The sequence below is a fragment of the Ambystoma mexicanum genome, chromosome 3p (genome assembly GCF_040938575.1).
Source record: "Ambystoma mexicanum isolate Mex_15411 chromosome 3p, UKY_AmexF1_1, whole genome shotgun sequence".
In the NCBI taxonomy this organism is placed as follows: Eukaryota; Metazoa; Chordata; class Amphibia; order Caudata; family Ambystomatidae; genus Ambystoma; species Ambystoma mexicanum.
In genome coordinates this window covers 1,128,108,535-1,128,133,616 of record NC_090925.1, presented here as the reverse complement: position 1 = coordinate 1,128,133,616, position 25,082 = coordinate 1,128,108,535, and the positions used below count along the sequence as shown (strand labels likewise).

The 25,082-nt window shown below is 47.7% G+C and overlaps 1 long non-coding RNA gene across 1 annotated transcript in view; it reads right to left on the bottom strand.

The window, feature by feature from the left end:
- LOC138579827 (uncharacterized) overlaps positions 1-25,082 on the bottom strand; it is a 66,565-nt gene that overhangs the window by 10,789 nt on the left and 30,694 nt on the right. The window contains exons 2-3 of the long non-coding RNA XR_011304139.1: positions 18,687-18,846; positions 7,038-7,270 (exon numbers count right to left, since the gene is read on the bottom strand). This is a non-coding gene — a long non-coding RNA (uncharacterized lncRNA). The remainder of the gene's footprint in view (positions 1-7,037; positions 7,271-18,686; positions 18,847-25,082) is intronic.

Here is a 25,082-nt window from a genome sequence, read left to right as displayed (position 1 = left end):
CCGGTCTGCCTTGTTGGCGTGTATGAAGTTTTTGTGTCTGAGTGCTAGCAGACCCCATTCTGCCTTTTTAGTTTGAATCATGTTCAGTTGCTCCTTAATATTCTGGAGTTCTTTATGCAGCGCTCTCGCTGGATTATGCATCAATCTCCCCATTATGTCCTGTAGGTCGTTTTCTAGTTGGGTCTCCATGGCGGGCTTCTGGTTTCGCCATTGAGCACACTAGGCAACGAGTTCCCCTCTTAGAGTTGCCTTAAAGGCATCCCAGGTCATCGACTCTGCCACCCCCGAACCTCCATTTTGTTCAAAATATGCCCCTATTTGTTTCTATGTCCGCTCGTAGGGTCACATCGGACAGCGACCCTGTCGGGGGCGTTGAGTGTATCGACACTAGGATTGGTGCGTGGGCCGAAAGGGTGATGGGGAGCGTGTGTATTGTGCGAGTTCTGCCTAGCAGAGTTGGGGTTCCCCAGATGTAATCAATGCGGGAAAAGGTTTGGTGGACATGGGAGTAGAAAAGTGAATCCGGGATCGGTCCCCCTCAGCGCTACCCACATGTTTAGGAGTGCGAGGTGTTCCATCTTCCTCTGGAGGGCCAGCGTCGTTGGGGTTTGCGGGCATAGGGTAGTGGCGCTTCTGTCCTTTTGGGGGTCCCACGCTAGATTAAAATCCCTGTTAGCATGATCTCCCCTTGTGCAAACCCCTCAAGTTCTGCTAGTACAGTTTGAAGAAACCTGTCTTGTCCGGAGTTCGGGACATATACCATGGCCGGTGTAAGTGTGGTGTTATCTAGTTCAAATCTGACGAAAACATATCTGCCTTCCATGTCTACTTAGGTGGAAAAGATTTGGCCCGAAAGCCCTGCCTCGATTCCCATTAGTACCCCCCCAACTTTGCTTGCTGCGTTAGCCTGTACAATTATGGTGAACCGCCTCAGTTTAAATCTATGAGAGTCCTCTTTCCTGATGTGAGTTTCTTGCAGTGCTATGATGTCTGGTGTGTGATGCGCTAGAGCCTTTCTATTTTTCTCTGTTTTACTGGGGTATTTAGCCCCTGTATATTCAGCGAGAGGAGATTAATCATCTACGTGGGTGTTTCCATGTTCGTTGCTAGTGGTGCTCTTGGATCGGTGTTCCCTTTGGCTCTGCCCCAACTTGAGGCCGATTCTGTGGACTCTATCGGAATGTCGCCCGAGTGGTCCTTATCCTTGAGACTTTGAATATGCGAGTGATCGTGCTGTTTAGGTCCGAGTCCGATACCGTTTCTGGCAGATTCTTTATTCGGATGTTTGATCTGCAGGACCTATTCTCTAGGTCCTCGCATTGCTGCTCTAAGTTGTGGGTGGCTCTTGCCAGCTCTTCCAAAGCTATGTCCATCTTCTGGGTGTCATCCACCACCTCCTGAAGGGCCCTCTAAGTAGTATCTGTGCGCTCCCCCAACTCTGATGTCCATCCTTCGTTCAGAGATATTCATTTCCCCCATAAAGGTTGTGAATTGGGCTTGGAACGCTAGGGTCATTTTGTTTGTGAATTCTAGAAAACAGGCCTCCATGACCTCTTTGGCAGCGTTCATTGAGGGGGATGCCGTATTCAGGCTCTCAGGCCACGGCTGTGGTTGATCTTGTGCTGTTGGGGGTGGAGCCCCTTCCCTTTCTCTGGACCAGCAGCGCTGTAAGGAACCCTCCCTGGGCGTATAGGAAGTTTTTTTTGTTTTAGTCCTGCCGTCTTTCCTCAATTTCCTGACAATGTGGGTCTGCAGCAGCGCTTCTTAGGGGTGCGCGCCTGCTTGGCTGTCCCAGACTCTCCCCTTAGCCCTGCCTGTGCTGGATATCCTGTTAGCTCATTAGGGGACGGGTTATGTCCCGACCTATCTCCCTGTGCTGCGTTGCCCGCCAGGGCCCCCACCGGCGGGTCGATTAGGATAGTTAACTTGTGGAGGGGTTCAGGGAGGGGGAGCAAACCCTGTGGGTGGGTGTATGGTCGGGGTAAGACATTTTCCCGTTTGCTGTGCCCTAGGGGCCCGTGTGAGCTTGAATGAGGGCCAGTCTATGGCAGCTGGAAACACTGAGTATCTGCTGCCCCGGCCCGCAGCGTGCATGTCTGTGCATCTAGGGACACCTGCCGGGCCGATACGCACTGCTGTACGCTGATCCGGGCCTCTCTTGGATGATGGAGGACTCTTGTTGCTTGAGTGGTTCTCCCGGAGCCTCTTTGGGGGCCACGTTGCCCTAGGGAGGGCAAGGGCGTCCGGTTCCACATGGAATTCTTCTCCCTCTCTCCTCGCTGCACTTCTGGGCTTCAGAATCGCCTGCTGGTGGAGGCACAGAGCGCGTCCGCCGGTGTCAACAGTGTACAGTTATTGTGGGGGCGGGGGCCCTCCCTCGTTCTCCAGGCCGTGTCTTTCCCGTGTGCACTTCAGACAGCCGTGCACCTGCTTAAGCTGCTGCCAGGCGGCCCCTCTGCATGCGTCACTTCCCAGGGGCCTTCGGGTGTACTTTGCTTCCTCTCCTGGTCCTCTCCGCTGCACCGGCGTTGATCCCAGGCCTGCGGATGCTGCCAGGCACCGTTTGGCAGGTCTTTGTCCTGCTCCGAGTGTGGGGGAGGGACTCCCCGGGTACTCTGCACTCCCTCCTCGTGGCCCTGGGGCCAAGCAGTCACCCCCTGTTGCGGTCCGCGAGTCCTGAGGCGGGGGTGCCCCTTATGGTACTCTACTCCCTGGTCGGTGCTCCGCTGCGGCGCCACTTTGCAGGTCTCGGTGCTCCCACGTTCCGGGGCTGCTTCAGGGAGGATGGATGTCCACCACCTGTGCCCCAAGCTTTCTGCTACCTCCGATATCCGCACTCCCCCAGTATACATGGGGGAGGGCTGTAGGGGAACTCATTCACGCGTGGATCGTGCTGCTTTATACTAAGGCTTCTGGAGGGGGACGGAGTGCACCGCTGCACGTCCTCCTTATCGAGCCGCCATCTTGGAATAGATTGTATGCTTTTTAAATGCGATTCCTGTTGAATAGTTTAACACTTTTACATAGAGTGTTCCAATTTAAATAATACCCATATTATGCTTTTTACATGCAATTACAAAGAATACCAAAAAGGTGTGCTTAGCAAAGCATTCTAAAATCATTCAGCACAAGTGCAACAGTGACAACCAGTATGAGTCCGCAAATCATCCTACAAACTCTAATGCTCTGAAGTAATCATTAAGTCATGCCCAAATCATCAACAACAAACATGTTTCATGGTGATGCACCCAAAGTAATCAGCAAATTCATCAGGGACAAACACGGCAATGCTCTTGAAGTAATCAGCAAGTCACCCTAAAATCATCAGGAACAAAGTTTTCTAAAATAGGGATGATGTTGGCATAAGTAGCAAGTCATCCCAAGTGTGGTGCTGGAAATGCATTGGAGGGACAGGGCCTCTCTGTCCTTGTCCTCCCTTATGTGTGTTGTGTTATTTTCTGCACAAGAGTATCTTGGATACTTAGCATAATATGGATATTATTTAAATTGGAACACTCAATGTAAAAGTGTTACTATTCAACAGGAATCACCCCTACTGCATGTTTTTGGGCACCTGTGTGTTGCCCACAGAGCAGGGTATGGACTGGTGGCAGCTTCATGCTGATATGACAGGAGCTCAGAGTATCCTCTTTTTTGGGATACCCAGGCCCTGCCATAGGAATCAGTGGATTCCTGAGAGAAAGTAAGGTGGCCCCTGGGGCCTCTTGGTTTCTATTGGCCATTACCTTGTTTTTTGCAAAGTCCTGGGAAGCCCTGACCTTGTCTCTTCCCTTGACTGGCTGTTGGGTGGAAGAACCATATATGGTATTGTGGGGGAAGTCCAGGCCAAACTTGCCGGAGCCTTCCCAGTGACTGTATGTTGTGGGTACACTCTTGGGGTGGGACCTGTGCGACTAGAATGTGTGACCAATATGCATTATGGGTGTCTGGGTAAAGTGAATGAGCTGAATGCATGCAAGCCCGATTGAGTGCCTGCCTGCTTGATTGCCCTTATGTGCGAATGGCTGACTGAGCCTGGCTCAGCCTGAGTGAATGAGGGACAGATGTGTTCATCTGGGGATCTCTCACCAATTTGTTCAGAAGCTGAAGTCTAAACGTGAAGCTGTTCTTGGAAACCCAGCGGGATAAGGACACCCAGGAATCATCAAAACACTCGGTATTATTGATGTCCAACATTACCAAGAGACGTGAATCAATACACCCAGACCTGCGACATATGCACCCAACAAATCTCAAAGACAAAAACCACAAGGCCTCTTACAATCCATTCCCGTGCAACCAGCACCGTGGCACACGGTGCACTGGATTTCATCACTGACTTAACGTGCAGTCATGGGTACAACACAATATTAGTGTATCTACTGTCAAAGATTGCAAATTTTGTCACCATGAAGGCAGGGCTCGAAATTAGGAGTGGATAAGCAGGAGCTGTAAGCAGCTCCTGGGTATCAAGCAGTAACCAGGAGCTACCACTAGGGAACGAGGAGCTAGTACATAGCTTTCTGCAAATCTAACTTCCACATAAAATACAAACTTATATTTTGTATACATTATTTAGGACCCTTTATACTTTAAATGCCTTATAGATGTGTCCTAATGTTAATTTATAGATTGTTCCAAATGCACAGAGTTAAATTCACATCACATAGTTGTGTTTGTTCGGCATCAGTTGGTCTGAGGAGGTCAAAATAGCTCCTGTGTAACGGCTGGTTTTAAGCTAACAAGGCTCTTCTAGACCACAAGCTGGAGCTAAAAAGCTCCAATCACACCTCATTTTCAAACCATGTGAAGGATTTACCCAACTCTACCGCACTTGCCTACACATTTTTGCAACATACTGTACGACCACACTGGTTCTCCTCCGTACTGATCTCGGATCGGGGGAGCCAGTCTGCGTCCCGTTTCTGGAAACATTACTGTGCCCTAGCACAGATTGAGGTCTGTCTGTCCACTAGTCACCATCCACAGACGGATGGACAAACAGAAAGAGATGTTAGTCTGGAACAATACCTGCCCTGCATGCTGGCTCAAACTGACCTTATCTGAGTAGACCTGCTCTGGCTAACAGAATATGCTTACAACACCACCACTCACAGCTCCATTGGGTTTACACTTTTCTATTTCCTACATGACATGCACCCACATATCTCAGTGTATGATTCCCCCCAACTCATTTGAAATGGCAGCAGTCACAACTTTACATGAAACCATTCAACAAATAGAACAAGCTAAACAAACTCGGCAACACACAAGACACACATAAGAAATGTGCAGTTAGGAAAAGGGCACCTGCTTTGAAATACCAGTTAGGAGATCGGTTGTTAGCAACGAAACACATACAGATGAAGGGCCGTAGGAAATTCCACCCCTGATATATCAGTCCTTACTCTATCACCATACTAATAAGTCCAGCTGCAGCTTGTCTCACCTGAACGCCTACCCTTTGCATTTACCCAGTCTTTCATGCATTACTCAAACCAGTTAAACCGAACACACGCAAATAAACCTGTAGACCTCCCCCGATTACTGGTTAATGGAGATCGTGAATATCAAGTATGAAACATACTAGACTAAGAAGGTAAAGGGAATACTATACTACTTGGTAGATTAGAAAGGCTATGGGGTACTAGATAGGTCCTGGGAACCGGTGTCAAACGTCCATACTTCACGACTGGCAACCAGTTTCCACCATGACAATCCGAACAAACCCAAACCAAGAATATGAAGGGGGGGCATGGGAGGGTGTGCGGTCATAACTGTTCGATTTGAATGCGCACATGGAGGGGCAGGCTCCATTCCAAGATGGCCTCCGCCCAATACATCAGGAGCAAAGGACATACATGGGGGCCATGTTGGATTGCAGCAGGGGTATTGAAGCCCTGCACGCATGCACAAGAGGTGGGTTATGTGTTGGCAGCTCCGGGAACTACTGATGCCCAGGATGCTTCTGTAAGTCTTTTCCTCATTGGTGTTCACACTGAAACTGGCGAGTGGCCTCGAGGAAACAAGTGTGATGCTCCGGTCATGATGGGCATTTTCCTGGATTGTTGTCATGTGGAGTTGAGGCTCTTCAGCAGTTTAAACAAATCTCCATTCCAGCAAGCACCACAAATGGGGTTTGGGGTGATTTTTGCATGCTTTTGAAAAAATGGCGATCTATGATAGGAAGGGGGACCAGGGGGAAAATGGATAAGAATCCTTCAAGAATTACATTGCTTCATCTGCCCTTGGAGAAGTCAGATTTGGAGAAATGGCATCGGGAATCCCTAGCATGAACACCGCCATGTAACTCAATGCTTTGACCCAAAGCATCTGGTAGGCTGGCCTTCTTGTTCCACAGTATCCTCCTCAGCCCGTTTGATGAGGTCCAGTCCTCCATCACACCAGCCAATCAGAGATAATATAATGTGTGATGCACATTTTGTAAGCACAGAAACACAACCCACTGCCAAGAAAAAACCTCTACAGCTGGTCAACCTAACAAGAACTGTGGTGAGGCTCACTGACCATCTAAGGCCACAGAGAACTAGTGCCCCATACAATCAGGTGTGCCTGTAGCTCAAAATACAAAACTATACTGTAAAACAGGCAACAAAGCAAGTGATGCCTGCACACAAAGACAATCCCCCATCCCATGCCTGAATTCATGCAAATAGAGACTGCACACAGTCACACTGAGGCAACAATCCCAAACCAGACTATCCGGTGCTATTTTCCTGACCCAAGAAGGGGGACTGGACGGGCCATGTGAGGGTGGGTAGAAGATTGGTTGAAGTGAGTGGATGGCCACATTGGTGGTGCATGGCTCTACGGGTGGGTGCATGGATTGGTAGTTGAATACTAAGCCTTGAGGATGGATACATGAGAATAAAATGATAGATGGAAAGCAGAGCGGATACGGAGGATAATTGCCTTCAGGGTTGCTAGATTTGATGCCCCATAGTGTCTTAATTGAAATACTAACAGTATTTGAATTGGGGAAAATGACTCTAAAGAATAGGGCACGTTTAACTCACCAAGTCGTTGAAGTTTCATAAAACTGCATGCTTGGTCGGCAGGTCCATTTAACCTACATGAAACAAATAAATAACAGCTATTCTTGTGCATCAATACATGGTGTACAAAAGCAGTAACATAGCAATGCAGTTAAAATCCGGAAAAAAGAATAGTAACTTATCTGATGATAAAATGCTTTGTGGTCCACCTCTGCCAGAGCAGAAGTGGTTGGCATATTACTTGCCAGATGAACCTATTGAGGAAAAAATCAAAATATCTTCTATTAGCTTGAATCATGTGCACAATATACTGCCATTTTACAGCCAATGTCCATACATCAAATACGTAATACATTACTATGTAGTGCTGGACTGTCTGTGGGGTTAATCAAAAATGACCTATGGGCATTCTGGGCTCTGAATCTGAATGGTTATGATTTAGTCGATCAGTGACTGGGCTAAAACGTGGAGGGACAGTAAGTGAGACACTAGAGGAGGCATACTCTGGAAAAACAAGTTGGGGATGCCACAGACACTGGTATCAAACTGAATGTAGCCATCTGCGATGAAACAGCCCACTGCTTTTAGTCCAGCCTAGCCCCCCCTGCGTGGCTTACTTGCCCATCCACCACAAAAAATGAATCTACTCCCTCATGATTCAGTATCATCTGTTGGCTGCGACTCTACCGTTGCTCTGGAGGTTTTTTTTCCCCAGAAGAAAAAACTATTCTATCCACTTTGATTTATGTCCACTATTGCCAGTTTATTTTTTTTATTCCAAATGGAATGAGTCTTTGGCAGAGCCTTTCACCCCCTCCCTCATGTACGGTGTCCAAATGCATCTCAGATTAAACTTTAAAAAAGCAGCCTATTTCTGATGTCACTTGCATTGTGTCCCTCTATTTTCTGAGGATGTGCTCTTGGAGGGAGGTGGAGATGCTGCTTTTTGATGTCTCCACTTGTAGAAGCCCTGTAGAATCAGTGTGCTGAAAACATACACCACGGTCCCTGGAAATTACAAAGACCAGGGAATACATATATGAAATCACATCTTCATAATAGAAGCCATGTGGCTAACACATTTCAGTTATAAGCAAATAACTGAAGTCATCTATTTTGGGGACACAGTCCCCCAAATCATTTATTTCCGTTACACACCTTTCTCACAATCATGATCTAAAAAAGTATTTTATTTCTTTGTCGACAATATAGATTTGTCTAAAATCCAAGTTGATATAGAACATAAAACACAGACAGTGACATATATATGCAAGCACACACACACACACACACACACACATCAAAACATTATCTAGAAAGTTCATGTTTACCTCATCCGTAACAACCAAAAAAGGAACAATTTGTTGAAGAGAGCTACCTATAGGCATTGGTATCATATTGGATATGCAGGACTTGTTCAATGTGCAAAGCTAATGTCTATGCACAAGGAGAAGTTACATGTTCTAGACAACCACTTTCAAATTTTAGATGACCACATAAATGCAGGAGACCAGGTTACATAATGGATCTATAATGTTACATCTGTGCATAGTAAGCCAAGCTAGTAATGTATGCTATCTAACTGATAGTGTCCTAAAATAGTCACATTGATGGTGATACATTATCAACATATATACAAGTCACTATACTGAGGGCATCTAGCAGTCTGATTGATGATATTGCTGTACATTTCACTAAACTAACATACATCAGGGGACATAATATGGTCAATCAAATCAATAATGCCCAATCGAGCAGATCACTCAGACCCTCGAAGTGGAATTTTAACTCCAATATTGTTCATGCCTCGATAAGGACATCTAATGACCCACCTCTGTAAGCCACGATCTTCTCGATAACACACCACTGAATGTCGTCAGGTGTATGTTGATGCTTGCAACAATGTGCCACCAAAGGCGTTGTTATCACCTTGTTCCAAATTCTTGATTTGTGCTCATTTATACAAGTGTGGACTGGCTGTTTAGTTTTGCCAACGTAATATTATAATGTAATATTTGTCACATGGGCATATAATCACATACACAACGCATGCCGTCTTGCAGTTTGTAAAGTGGCCATCTTTTTCCCCACCACTGGAAAGATGGTAATTTGTGTTAGGCCTATGCGGCCCAACGAAATGAGGATGTGACACGAGAGGGGAAGATATACGTCTTGCTTTATTAATGTAAAACTGCAAACTAACTTAATGTCCCTTAACTCCTGCCCGCTCCCACGTCATCCCTCAAGTGACCCCAGTCTCTGTCTTAAAGAGACAGGGCTCACTGACAACCCTGGACAAATGTCCTTGCTTCCACCTACCATTCTTCGAATAGGCGAAGCGGTTTCCTGATGATTCGCTGTGCCCATGCACTTGTATCGCCACCCATGGGCGGACCGGGAGTGTCAGCTGGCTCTGCCATGTGGTGACGGGATTCTCCCCGAGGGATCCACAAATCGTCCCTAGGTTCACAAGGCTCCGGATCAGGAAGCAGAGGTCTCTCATCCTCTCTCTTGACAACATGCTTGAACAAAACGATTTCCTGTCACTTCCTTTTCAGCGTTCATGGTTGTTACCATGGTTCCCTTGATAGCTGTGACATGAAGCGGCTTCGGAGCAAATCGAGAAGTCTTTTTTGATGTCTGCTGCACCTGCACTTCATCCCCCTATGTGAAATTCTCTGGGCCTAGCTCCTCTCCTTTTGTCAGGGGAATATTGCCCTCGTAGTGTAGCCGAAGAATTCTTCTGACTATTATACCCCGTTGGCTGAAAGTGAACAACCAGTGCGATCTAGTAGCCAAAAGATAGGATGCCAAACGAAGACCAGGATGGCTGCAGTACTCAGGATAAGGTGCGCCGACACAGGAGTATAGGTAGACTGGAAGCGACTATAAGGAAAGTGACGTAAGTTATCCACAATCCGTAACAGTAATACAGTGTGAACAAAGAATAACGGAACACTGACCTTTGAGTTAAACACTGTCAAACCCAAAGAAATGAACCAGCCAATCTACCAGTTTACCCCTGTGGAGAAGAAAATGAAACAATAAATGCTAGCCACTGGAATTGACAGGCTAATGATTACAAAAAGGGAAACTCAAAAGACACCCTTACCGTGAAGGAAGCTGTACTGGAGCAGTTGAGGCAATGATGATTCGAGGGTCCATAGAGGAATGCAGAGAATCCAAACAGAAACTACCCCGACGGAACGAGGACGCCTAAGCAGGACTCACTGGCAGTCTTAAGTTCAAAGTACACACAAAGTTTCAAATCCAAAAGGAAGATCCAGAACCAAAATCCAAAGTATCCGTAAACCAAGGCAGTTCAAAGGCAGTCCGTAGCAATCCAGAAAGCAAACAAACGTAGGCTAGTTCGAAATCCGTGGACGTTCCGAGGTCAGAGCAGTACAATGAATAGATCAAACACAGTTCAAACACCAAGGAGGCAGGAGACAGGCAATATCCAGGGACAGTCCGAAATCCGATACACAGGAAGGCAGTTCCAAAATGGGCAGGGAAAGGAAGGGAAGGTACACAAGATTCAATGATACAAAGTAACGCCACTGGAAACCAGGAAGTTCAGAAGCACCGAGTGATTCCTGGCGGCGCTATTTAAACAATCACGTGAGCGCATAGTGATCACGTGAACACGCTAGCAGCACGCCGTAGGCGGGGCAATGAAGAAATGACAGGACGCCAGCGTTGCCAAGCCAACTTCCATGCGCCTGGTAATCCTCGTCTTAAAGGGCCAGAACCTGTCGGAGCACAGTTTCTCTTGCGAACAACAAAGGGGGCCACAAATCTTCTTGAGCCTGAAGCTTTATTCATGACACCTTTCGTCTGTCTCCACTCAAGCTCTTTCCTTCCGCTCGGTGTCTCTTCTTATAACCTATTGGTCTGCTTATGGTTGACCCATGGGGTGCCTCAATGCGGGTATGAACTCGATATTTCATCATTAGTTCCGCTGGGGTCTTATTTATTGCGTCGTCGGGCGTGTTGCAGTAGTCCTGAGTAGTCGACAGAGCGCTTGATGCGGGTCAGCGCCCTCAATGCAGGCCCTTTGTAGAGTTTTATTGATTGAAGTCATAAATTGCTCGGCCATTCCATTGGCTTGTGGCCAGCGAGTTGTGATCTGGTGGGCGAAGCACATGTGCTTCGCGAAGGTTGCGAACTCGTGTACACTGAAGGTCCGTTGTCGGACTTGATGGTGCCAGGGATCCCCGACTCGCTTACTACCTCATCAAAGATCGCGGCAACATGAGCAAACGCTGTGGATGTTGTTTTCCTCACAATTGGAAATAGAGTGTTCATCTATGAACAGTAAAAAGGTATTCCCCCGACTCGAGGGGACCATAGAAATCCACAGCCACCTTTTCCCCAGGGGTGTTCAGGGATCTGCGTTGGCTGGATTGGGACCGGAGCCTCTGCACTGGCTGTGCATTGGCACGCTATGCAGTTTCTCACCCATCGATCGGCCATTGCGTCCAGGAACGGGAACCACACATGACACCGGAGCTGCCTTATTGTGTTGTCCTTGCCTCGGTGCACCTCATGAGCCGTATTAATAACTTCTGCTCAGGGGGGGTCACTGGGATGACGAGTCTGCACCCTCTCAGGAGTATCGTATTCTTTTACAGCCAATTCCGTGTGCACCTTGGCAAGTCTTTCCAGTTCATCCCTGCACACCCCCGGATGGTTCAGTACGGCGTGGCCGTAGTCCCTCCACTTCATTGTTCTCCGTCAGGATGATCGCCAGTACATGGAGGGGTCCGCCACTGAGGCTGATGCGATGGCTTCAAGCGAAATAGCTGGGGGGAGTGCGTTTGAGGTCACATCATTAATGTAGTCTCTGTCCATGGGTCTGGGCATCGGCTTGCCCACTAGGTTTCTCGATAGATTGTCTGCTGGGTTATTTGGATGATCTCAAAATCGTACTCTTGGAGCCCGATGCCCCACCATTCAATCCTGGGAGGCATTTTGGTCCGGCAGTTTCCAAAAAATGACAACAGAGCCTGATGGTCGGTAATGAGGGTGAACCTTTTGCCAATCACCAAGTTGTGCAAGTGCTTGCATGTCCACACGGCTGCCAAGCTCTCCTTCTCGGCCTGCGAGTAGGCAGACTCAGTGGGGGCCAATGATCTGCTGGCATAGGTCACAATGTACCTGGGGTGAAAGTCAATTCCATTTGTTTGAACTAGTATGGCTCCTAGCCCCACTGGGCTTGCATCCACTACGATTTCAGTGTACCAATCTGGGTCAAAGTAGGGGAGTCTCCAGGGCCAATTTGATGGTGTGAAAGGCCTCCTGACATTTGGCTGACCAAGCGAACGGGACATCCTTCTGCAGCAAGTGACGTAGCGGCTCGGTGATGGAGGCGTAGTGTGGAATATAACGAGCGCAGTAGCCTGCCATCCCCAGAAACGATCAACATCAGCCACCTGGCATGGCTCTCGAAGGTTGAAAATGGTGGAGAACTTGTCGGGATCCAGCGTCATGCTGTCTGCGGTGAAAATTTCCCTGAAGAACTTCAGCTTGTTTTTACTAAATCAGCACTTGTCAATATTCGGTGTCAAGCCCACTCCTTGGACAGCTGCGCAGGTTGCAAGCAAAGCTGTGTCGGGCTCCTCTTGCGACCTTCCATAAACGAGGATATCGTCACTGTAATTCAGGGCCCCACACACCGATCTGATCTGTCTGATGGCCTCCTGGAAGATCTCAGCCGCTGACGAGATGCCAAAGTTGAGGCATTTATAGAGTAATAGGCCATCATGGGTTGCAAAGGTGGTGATGCCCCTTGATTCGGGATGAAGCTCCATCTGATGATAGCCCTGGTTGAGGTCTAGTTTGGAGAAGAGCACCGCCTTGTTTAACTGGGTGATCATGTCCTCAATATGTGGTCCTGGTTGTCATTCTCTCTGGATGGCATTGTTGGCCATTCTCATGTCCACACAAGAGTCTCAGTCGTCCCCCTTCCTTTAGCACGATCACTAACGGCGAGACCCACGGGGTCGGATCCATGGCCGGTTCGATGATGCCATCATCTAGTAACTGATTTGAGTTTGTTCAACACTGCGGCTTGTAGGTGAAAACCTACTCTCCTCGGATGTTGGGGGACAGACGGGACTGATGTGTATTTGCAGTATGACGGGGGACCTTTCATCTTCCCCGGTCCTTTGCAAAGAAGCGGGAATACTGTCAGGATCGTGTCTTTCGTGATGGGGCTTCCGGACGGTTGTCCACGCCATATTGTGCAGACCTGTTCTTTTGTGCCGCTGGTGGGAGCAGTCGATTGGATGGTGTCACCCTCATGGACATGTATGCCGAGTCTCAGGCAGACGCAGTGCAGTAACTCAGTAGACATCTCCCTTTGGTCGGGCTTCGGATCACATGGATGACTATGGTAACGGACAGTCCTTTGTGCATGAGCTGGCGCCTGAAGTGCCAAATGGAGTGCAGGGGGCGGTCTGCTCCCCATTGGAAGATTTAGGACGCTGTTTGGGTCAGTGTTGGCCTGTCAGGCATTCAAATTCCTGTTCACGGTGGCCCCTAAGTCGACCAGGAAGCAGAATTGGCTACCACATATCTCTACAGGTATCCTGGGTGCCTCCCTCGCTTCTCTGTCATCCAGAATGAGATTAACATATTCGTCCTGGGCATACTGGTCGTAGTGGTCACCCTCTTACTCCAATCCGTGGGTTGCTGCCACATATTGACTTTGGCGTGGTTGTGGTGGTCCATCGTATTCGTCCCCGACACGTGGGCTTTGCTCGTAGGTTTCGAACTCTTGGGGGTGGGGGGGTGGATAGTCTCCGGGGTTGTGGTCCTCCACCCCCCTTACATATCGTCTCAGCCCTTACTGGTATGCTGGGTTCTGCGGGGTCCAATTGAACGCCTTGTACTGTGATGGGGGTGGCATGCGCATTGTGGGGAAAGGCCTACCTTCCCTACAGACTGACTGAAAGTGGCCGTCTCTGCCACAGTTGGCGCATCTCCGGGAGAGCACGGGACATTTCCCTGAATGAAGGAAAGCAATCCCGCAGTAGTAGCACTGCCTCTGCGTTCTGGGGACTGTCTGGTAACCTCCTAAGGTACTCCTGTCTCCGGGTCTTTGGTTGGCCGGCTGCACCGCCACAATAAGTTCACCCTGGTCTTGCTTGGTTGTGGCGCTCCCCGACATCTGGGTTGCTTGTACATCCACCCTTTCGAAGATCCTGGCCATTTCACCGACTTAGTCGATGGAGAGTGGCTTCTTCAGCAGTTGTTTGAGTGTTTGGGATAGACACCCCTCAATCACTCTCAGGCGTATTGCTTCATCTAGCGAGAAAGCATTACTGGCAGACGAGTGATGAACTCATCCACTGTCTCTCCTCCTCTTTGGGTACACTGATAGAACATGTACCTTTCGTAGTCTCTATTGGGCTCAATCACAAGGCTTTTATTGAGGGCTGATATTATCGCCACAAAATTAGGCTGCTCGACTTGGGGGTGGGGGGGTAAATAGTCTTAATGAGCGTCTTAACCTCACTGCCAGCGATGTTGAGGAGCATCTTATGTAACTTTGTAGAGTTCTCCTCACCCGCTGCCTTCATCTAGCCGTTCCACCCACCGCAGGCCTTGGTCTGCCTGCGCGGTCATGGAGAACGGGGGCGGCATGCAGTGGCTGTGGATCTGGTAGGTGGGTCCGGCATGGCAGGGGGTTGTAGCGCAGGACCGGGCTGTGTGCTCATAGTGGCGACTGGAGTAGTTGGAGCACCTGCGCTCTCTGGTGTGTGCCTCTGTGGGTGGTGGGTGTTAGCAGTGCCCCTGGTGGCAGCCAGCAGGTCCTGGAAGCTGGTATCCATGGCACGTGGGAGTTTTATAGCCCTCGGGAGTAAACGTGCAACGTAATGCACACAATGTTGATGGGCATATGTTCAAGTGTCCAGGAAGTCCCGACGGTGGAGCCTGTCTCAATTTAGAGGCTCGTACAGGTGGGGGCTGGCTAGGCCCACGTGGGTAGGCCAAACAGTGGGTGGCCCACGCAAGCCGTCTGCGGCGAGTTACTGAGGAGCCATGTAGCACTTGGCGGGCTCACGGGATGGAGCAGGGTGAAGGGGACGCCCACCTGCTGTAGTCGTATTCGCCGCCGTGCCCCACGTGGGAGGAGGCCGGCCGCTGGCAGGTTGCCGCGCTGCAAAGGAATGGAGCTTGTCACACTGCACCAACAGTGTGAAACACGAGTGCTGCGTGCATGAAGGAGGCCCGGGATCGAGCTTTGCTGTATCGGAGGGATCGCCAGGCGTGTGTGGTGCGCAGCCTGGATTCGGCTGCTGGAGCGGGCACAGCGCAGTGGAATTACTCGCTTGCCGGAAAGGATGATGACTCTGGTGCACAACGGAACCCACCTTGTTGCCAGTTGTTAGGCCTATGCGGCCCAAGGAAATGAAGTGACACCAGAGGGAAGATATAGGTCTTGCTTTACTAATGTACAACTGCATACTAACTTAACGTCATGCACCCTCACGTGACCCCTGTCTCCGTCTTAAAGCGACAGGGCTCACTAACAACTTGCGATGTGGATTGGCACACAGAGAAACTGCTACATCTATGGTGGCCTTTCACAGGAGCTAATCTTAAGATGGCACTAGTATCAGCATTAGGTTCCTCTTGTTGAATCAGTGTGCTGGGGCGTGTGGTAAAAATTGGCTTGGAAGCACAAAGGCAAAAATGTAACCAATTTGTTAAGTGCAATCATTGGGACAGATAATATGCACTATGTACCTCTCCAACTTGCTTAGTGCCACTTTGTGCAGGCCTCAGATAGGTGACAGGACGGCCAGCCATCTAGGTAATTATAACCATAGTAATTATAACCATAGGCACCCCAGCAAAAATGGTGCATGTCTTGTGTAGAGAGTGCAAATGTTCCCGCCCAAACAAGCCCACAAACAAAATGGCCACCATCAAAAGAGGGAAATGATGCTACGCTCTTGCCTATAGCAGACAGAAAAGATACAGAGGTGGCCTGCCGTAAAGGGTTACAGAGGTGGCAAGTATGTTTATTTGTATTAATTTTTCTTAATTGTTGGGGGTTGTGTGGCAGAAGGGAGCTGAAGATCCAGTGGAAGTTTGTAAGCTTCTCTCTGACCGCTTGAAACGCATGATTTCACCCGTGATAAATCCCTCCGTTCTAGGCAGCTCGACTGGCTGCTGCACACACTGCAGGTGCGAATTGATAGTATTCTGGATATTAGGTCTAAAGCAATATTTAAATTGAGTAATAAACGTCTGTATGGATCATTTAATGATACAAAGCAGATGCTTTAAGTAAGGACTGAAGCGATACACTGAAAGACTGTCAAACCACTTGGCATTGACTTCTCTAATGCCAGAATGTAGCTACACTTATATTAAGAGCAAGGGAAGGTAACCACCCTAGATGGAGGGCTCTGCAAAATAATAAGAATGTAAGCAGAGGGAACATTAAGAAGTCAAAGATGGAGGAATGACCAAACAGACAACAGAACTACTAATGAGCTCAGATTACAAAGCTAATACTTCGTAAGAAAATAGACTGGCCTACTGCAATAGAACAGAAAGATCAATAACCATACCAAGGAAGTGCTTGGTAATGGCACTTAAACACCACACACAACCATGATTAGAAGAAATTGTCTTTGGCTCAGCAGCTGGTCAGTTAAGAGCATCTACAAAATAATTAGTAAAGTGGATAAGCCTTAACATTGCAATGACATAGGGAGGTGTAGGGGAATGGATGGTGTCATCATATACTGTCAGTGAGACAAGGATATGAGACGGAGGATATAAATGAGACAGAGGATATAAAAGGTGTAGATGAGCCACTTAATGTTATGTTATTTAGCTATTATACTGCGCAAGACATCACCGTAGGGTCTTCAAGCGCTGAATACCTATCCGTTGGTGAGCGAATTGTAACCCAGACCAGGGTGTTAAAACCAGACTGCAATCAGTGGGAGGAAAGAGAAGAAAGAAGAGTGAGTTGGGGGAGAATGGGTGAACAAAACAGAACACAAATTAGGGTTAAATTAAACATGTTAGAAGGAGCGTGTGATCAGGGATGTATGTAAGAGATATGTAGCTCCTAATTAGACAAGACAGGGTAAATCAGAAGAAAGAAAACAACCTTAAGGGCAACCTCCTCTTCATATGGTTCATGATATCTTAAGTGTGTTGAGATTTATGATAACCGGTTATAAATGTGGGATGGCGACATGTGCTCGAGAGTTGCAGATAGTTTGTTGGCTATTTAATGTCAAAACGCTCCCTTGATAAGAGTTTCTGCAGACTGGAAAAGGCAAGTCCAATTGACAGAGGTGTCTCTGCGCCAAGGGTTGGCTAGGTTTCGAGGTATGTTGGCGATACAATGGGAAAAGGAGAGGGAAAAGAAAAAAAAGCCATTCCCATCCAGAGTCAAAATCAAAGGCCTCTGGTCTGAGAAGGAAAAATCTAAATTCTTAAAAAGGACAGGGTCCTTCCTTAGTTTTGTTAATTATCTTTCAGATACAGAGGGTCCAAGCACCAGTTGTCCAAAAAGCCTTACTAAGGTGGGCAAGTTCAGGGTGATAAAGTAACTGACTTGCATTGCATGAATTAAGCAATTAGGTGACAATGTAGACAGTGGAGCCTAAGCAGTTACAGTCATTTAATGAAAGGAGAGAGGGATCCAAGCCATTCCTTTGGATGAGACTCAACCATGAATAAAAGGATAACAGGACCAGGGCAAAGTATCTGGCCCTCAACACGCTGCTGGTCTTTCCCCATGTGGCTGATAGGAAAGTCATAACTCCCAGACAATTTTCTGTAGGCATTCAGAGGAAACTAACTCAGGTACTCCAACAACCTTTGGGTCACAAAGACCAGAGTCTATCCGTGTACTCCCTAGCTAAAAAGACATTTGAAAAAGATTTTGAAAAAAAAAAAAAAAAAAAAAAGTAAAAAATTACCATTTCTGTTTGTTTGCAATTGGCTGTTCAGGAAGTTATTGATAATCTGAAACGAGTTATGTGAACCAAGGGACAACAGCTTGTTCTACATGATGTAGCACTTTGATGACCAGTTTATTTGTGCATAGTTATGTTGTTCTGTGTATCCCCATTTGCCTACCGTCATCTGTAAACTAGATAAGTCTGCTGTGACTAGAAGCATGCATGGGACAGAAGAACTATCACTTTTCAATACGTTAGAAATATGCACCTTAACTGATAAGGTAGCTCTCTCTAATCTAGTAGCCCCAATATTCCCATCTCAAAATCAACCATCGCAGACGAGCACCTGAGCGATAGTCAATGTAGCACATAATTAAGACCTTGTAGAAACAAGAAAACAATATGTATCAAATTCAGCAAAATGCTAAGTATGTGATGGAAGAGGCTATGCCGTTTTTCTTTCTTCTTTTCTCCTGTTAGCATTAACCAAACTTTTAAAGGGGAAGGTCTTCTGTTTTTAGTGGGGGCAGACACGCTAGATGACAGACTGAAGATTGAAGCACTTACAGCTCCCCAAATGGGTAGTCAGAAAAAAGTCACAGGCTTCGTTAGACACATGGACACTTATGAAGTCAGAAATGCACACACAAACAGACAGAGCTGCAAACAGTTGGACACAAACACAAGTACAGAGATAAAACGGATCTGCTACCCCAAGAAATCTCACCGGTGTGCTGGCTGCGGCAATCAGTGTATCTTCTACTGCACGAGCATGCAGCAATGTTGGCAGATCTCTGGAGGTTGAGTATAATGGAGAAGCAAACATGAACAAGTGGGACTGCTGAAGGCAGGATGATCCAACTGTCTTGCAGACACATTCGCAAATTCTACATAAAGCGTAAAAAAAACAAAGAAATTCCAGATGAATAACAGCTCTAAATCGATGAAATAATTCACGCTAAGCCCATAGATCAATATGTTAAAATCATGAAAAGGTTATGGTGTGCACACATAAGAACTTGTACAAGGCACATGTAAGCTCCTTCGTGCTGGCTTTGGAGGATTCACATTCACCCACAGACATTTGATTGGAAAATGGTGGCAACTTCCAACACCTATTGACAAAACAAAAATCCTACTTTTCAAATACTGTGTTTCACAAGAATCCATTGAATAACCCAAAGCATTAACCATCTGATCCATTTCCAGAAGCACTGTTCCTCTTTGCAATTCAATGGATATGCTATTACCAGTCCAAAATGTGGGTGCTTTGAACTAATTAATTATCCCTAGTAGAAGCAATTTTAGTAAATGGCTCCATCAGATATATTATGCCCCAGAATAAAATGGATCATACAACCTATTTGAGGAGAAATATCGCTAAACACTGTACTAGGAAATAAAATGCCTAAATGTCCCAGGTCAGCAAGTATCCTGACCACATGATCTGGACACCTTTCGACCTCGACCAGTGCCCAACGACTGTGCCAAATGTACCCCACAATACACTGGAGCTGAGAAGAGAACACCAGATCCATATCCATATAACATGTCACACCTACTGTTTTACAACACCATGGCATGCAGATGAAGGGAAGCTTGGCCAAAAGGTGACAGCTGCTTGCATGCTCAACCAAGCCTCTCCTGATAGGATGGCAAACGCCACCAAAAACTGACAACCCCTCAAGTAAATGCCTGGTGTCAATGCCACTCCACTTCTCTTACAAATGTCTGACTAAACCAACCAGGTTTTGACACCAAATCGCTCTACAACTACACACTTGCGGGTGCTTGCAGACCTAACTACCCTAACCAGTTATCTGTCTCCTAATTGGATATTGATCCTACTTTATTGAAACCCACCGTCTTGTCACCTTTCCCAGACCACTGGCTCTACACTAGTCTTACCTGATGTCTACTCACTGCCATTCTGTCCTGCTTTCCACTGAGAGGGAAAACGGCCTCTTGAGTGTCCCTGCTCCTCACGTGGAATTTATCCATGCCCAGACCACTATCAGGCCTTGTTTCGAATTAAGCAAAATAACCTATTCCCAGACTCAACATCAAAAGGCACCAAAAAGAAAGTTAAATATTAGCTACTGTACTCAAACACTTCGCTATCTGCACAGGTGGCTATCATTGCCACAATTCAGGCAAAGAAAAATCCTAGACCTCTTGTTCTCGGAGCATGGTTCCATGTCATTTCAACGCCAGTAATTACTTCGTAGTAATTACTACGATCATTATTTTTTAGATTGGGGGTTCCCATCCCTCCTTCCCCCTCACTACTACCTCTATCCCAAACCCCTCCCCACCTTTTAACCCTTAACCAACAACTACATATATTTTTTCAAAGGGATTACTTCGTACTAAATTACTTCAAAGTAATTACGGTCGTTCAAACTATGGGATACCCTGAGAATGCAACCCTGCTTGCACACAAAGTTAACAGAATGTTACCTCCTAACTTAAAACATCAGCATAGAAGGCGTATTAAAAGCTTGACGGATAAACAATAAATACCCATAAAACTTTATAATAATGGAACTCCAAGATCCAAGGAAACGTAAAGCTAAAACACTTCTTGATCCCTGACTGAACCGGACCTCCAACATTACGATAATGCTACATAACAAAGACTTAAAACTCAAACTCAAGAGACAAGGCCCTTTCCCCGGCACCCCAAAGGAACACAACTTGCACTGGACACCAGAACACTACTCACCACAGAGATGCTGTAGCACCTAATCAGGCACCCAAACCACAATGCAGTTGTAGCTGCCCAATGATTAGGGTCAATGGAGGTATTGGCATGTTGGTAGGCTTTGATTGTGAAGTGTTTCATACAGGGGTAATACATTTCAAATTTCAAGCTACTAGCCAGGCATAAAAGGTGACTTGCCCACTCAATTTTCACTTAAAACACAGGACACACTTTTTACTCTCAAAATCAAATACCATTAGCCAATGGCTATTGCCAAGTGCACATTTTCAGGCCTGGAAAGATTGGAAGAGGCTGGAGGGGGTTAAGAGAGTGGCGGTTCTTAGATGTGATTATTGCTACCTTTCTCTCCCCCAGTTTCACGTTTCTATTTTTGTTGATGTTATACCCGGGGCAGCAGTGTCCGAAGGAGAGAGAGTAGGGTAGAGATGGCATTGAAAGCTGGGAGAAAGAGGACTTTTTTGAAAAGTTCAGCGTGAGGAAGCAGAGAGCCATCCTGTGATAAATTGAAGTGAGACAGTTTGCAATCGATTCTGAGGTGGCTGGTGTGAAGGAGGGAAATAAAAATATTTGTGAGTCTTCAGCAAAAAGGTGATAGTGAAAGCCAAACGATGAGTAGTCTTCCTAGGGCAGAGGTATAGAGGGTGAAGAGCAGAGGTCCAAGGATTGATCGATGGTGGCCGCTGATGGGGAGAGAGGTGGGGTCAGAGGTTTGTGAGTTCCAAGAGATTTAAAAAGGATCGACCTTCCAGAAAATAGGAGGTGAAGGCAAGAGCAGATTTGTGAAAGCAAATGTCAGAGAGAGAGAGGGGAGGGGTCAACAGTGTCAAAAGAGGTCCAAAAGATTAGTCTAGCAGAGAGTTTGGAGTGTTGAGCATTAGAGAGAAAGTTGGAGACCTGTGTGAGGGCAATGTCTCTGGAGTGTTTACTACGGAAGCCAGACTGAGGACTATCTCCAAGGCCGTTAACCTCAAGGTACTAAGTGAACCGATCAAAGACCACCCGCTCAAGGACTTTTCAAATAGTGAAGAAGGATAGCAACTGGGCGATAGTATGCTTGGACGTTTGGGTCAGCAGAGGGTGTCTACAACAAGGATAGGACAGCTGCAGATTTGAAGTAGGCTGGGAAGAGTCCAGTGTGTAGAGAGGCAGAACAGCTGAGACAGTTTGGGGAGCAAAACGGTCTTTAGGAGCGCAAGATGGGTTGGCGTTGCGTAGGACAGATGCTTATCAATAGGAGAGGAAGGGAGAAGAAACAGTGCCCCTCAAGGTGCCTTGTCATTGAGGTGAGTATTGGAAACGTCCAAGGAGCAGACAGGGCCCTGCTGCTGCTTCTAGTGGCCTCCTTACCTCAGCAGGGTGGGCATCAGGTAACCCTATGAGCATTCACACTAGAAAGACAGCTTGCAGGGGGCCTCTACCTCCTCTGTGCTGCAGTGGCAGCCCTGTCAGAGCCCTCAATTTTTCAAAATCCTCTTGAGTATTAATTAATATAATCAGTCATATCGAATGTGACATACATTTTGAAGCAATACATTAAACCACCTGTGTTTCATTCTAAAGTTGTTCATTGGTTTTACCAAAAATGATTCTTCTCCAACACACACACACACACTCCCCCAAAGCCCCATTCAAAACCACATGCCCCAACACACACTGCACCCACTTATCCCCACAATGCCCCCATTCTCCCCAGCCCAGCTGTCCTTGTCTCCCCCCAGCCCCCAGTTACCCTCTCACCTCCCCCAAATGTTCCTTTTCTCCCCAACTGTCCCCGTCTTACCTAAATGCCACACCACATCTCCCCCAACTGCCCCTTCCCCCTCCCAAAATTCCCCACTTCCCCCCAACTGCTCACACATCTCCAACTGACCCCTTCTCCCCCAAACCCTCATCTCCCCCAACAGCCCCCTTCTCCCTCACCCTCCCTTTCTCCCAACTGCCCCCTCACCTCTCATCTCCTTCACCTGTCCTAATCTCCCTGTAAATGGCACTCCCATCTCCCCCACTACTCATCTCAACCAACTGCTGCTTCTCCTCGCAACTGTGCCCTTTCCCCCCCAAATACACCCTACCCCTCATCTTCTCTAAATCCCGTCTCATAACTTAGCTCCAGCTGCCCCCCTTCTCCCACAAATGCCCCTTCACTTCCCATCTCCTACTACCTCCTCACCCCCTCATCTCACCCAACTGACCCTTCACCCACCTGCTCGTTTCCCCCCACTCTCCCACTTTTACCCCACCCCTCTTCTCCCCAACTGCCCCTCAGTCTTCACTCCCAAATTCACCTTCTCCACCCAACAGCACCACACCCCTCTTCACCGCCAACAGGACCCTACTCCCCCCAACTGCACCTTTACCTCCCACTCGCTTCTCCCCAACTGCCCCCTTTTCTTTCAACTGCCCCCAAATCCCCCAACAACTTGCTTCCCCTTCTTCCTACTGCCCTAGCTCCCCAAACTGCCTCTTTCTCCCTTCCCATCTACTCCAATTCTCTGCCTCGCGACTGCCCCCTCTGAAACAAATGCCCCTTCTTTCTCCTCCAATTACCAGCACATTGTTCGATGAAGGGTTGGTTCAGGTCCTCTCCCCCAGTCCCATGGGCATGCATGAGACGCTCATCCAGTCATGTTTTGTTTGGAATTCTGGGACATGCAGTTTTCATTAATTTCAAAAGGGGAAAGAGTTAAATTCCCAGAATCGAAAGGGGGAATACGGGACTGGGTGGCCCACTCATGCACAGCCATGGGGACCTTGAGAGCTGTTCTAAACCCCAACCACCAGTACCCATAACTTTTTACACCGTCTGCTCCCCGCTTACCAGTGTTCATCTGCCACTATCTTTCATCTCTTCCACGCTGCAGCAAAGGCTTGGAAACTCGTTCAGTGACAATTGAGCACTCTGCAGCAGCCCCCTACACCATCGTCAAACAAACGTGCATGTTTTAAGCAGCACCAGGAAAACGCTCTCAATTCGTTACAAACGTGCTGCCAAACGGACCACCATAGGAACGGCCCACCCACTCTTCTTCACGTGACTTCCTATTTATTTATTTAATTTATTTATTTATTTATTCGGATTTATTTAAAGCGCACGCCAGCCCGGGGGCATCGTGGCGCTGTTACATGAATACATACATAGTCTGGTTACAATGGAAGGAAGATGGTTACAAAGCAATTTTCATTACAGGAAGCATTTTGTGTCGAACACTTTTCGTATCAGATGTGTGCGAGCTGAAGTGGGTGAAGGGAAGGTGGAGTTAGTTGAATAGCGTGGTTTTGAGGGATTTGCGAAAGAGATACAGAGATGGTTCTGCTCTGAGCGAGTTGGGGAGGGCATTCCAGAGCTTAGGTGCTATGTGAGGGAAGCCAATGCCGCCGGCTTTGGCTCTTTTTACAGTGGGTACTTGGAGTTGGTTGGCATGATGACTTCTTCTGGGGCGGATGGAGGAGTATTTATCCTACTCATCTTTGTGATTTTTCCGGAACAATGAAGCGGCGCCGGAGCACTGCACTTTCAGTGAGCGCTGAGCAGGATTCCGGAAGCAGGAAGGCTGTGGCTGCCGGTGCAAGTGGGCATTTTCTTCGGGATACCAGTGTTGTTTGGTATCCTGCATCCCCATGACAGCAAGATGGAGGCAGTGTTCGGCAATCTTCGAGCAACGCTCACTTGGATACCCTGCCCACCCATTGATGGCTACAGCCATACAAACAGCATAGCTCTCAACTCACACGCTTTTGGCGGGTGTCACCCGCCTTGTAAAGGGCTGACTCACCCGCCAAGCCTCCTGCACGCCCATTCATTTCAATGGGCGTCTCACCCGCCAAAAACTAAATCGGGTGATTTCACCCGCCTTTGCAACAGAAATGGTTGAGAGCTATGCAAACAGCTTAAAAATGAAACATGTGAAAATACAGCGTGATAGCCCGCCCTCCAACAGCTCAGTTCCTGGGATTGGCCAGTGATGTCTTACTGCCTCCTGCATGTTGCCATAGGGATGCTGCAGGATACCATACAACACTGCGAAGGCACAGGGTGCCAGGCTGCAAGAGCAGCAGCAATCCGTGTGCTCTTGGCTGGCTGAGAATAAAATTAGCATTTTCTTCGGGATACCATGAACGTTCCTGCAAGACACCAGGTTGAAAAGGGGAGTGGAAATTTACATTTACTTTAAAAGTCATGTTCAGCTTGAGTCTGGAGGAGCGAACAGCGTTACTATTAAGGCTGAAAGGGTGAGGCCGCCTGAAGCTGAGGCCGTTTCCCTAAAGACTGAAACACCCGCAAATGCGCGGCAGCTTCATGATTTAGAAAACAAGGCCTCTGCTTCCAGCAGCCTCACGTTTTCTCCATAATGGTGGTGCCGGGCCACGGGCATCTCTTGCTTAAAGGGATGCCTCGCA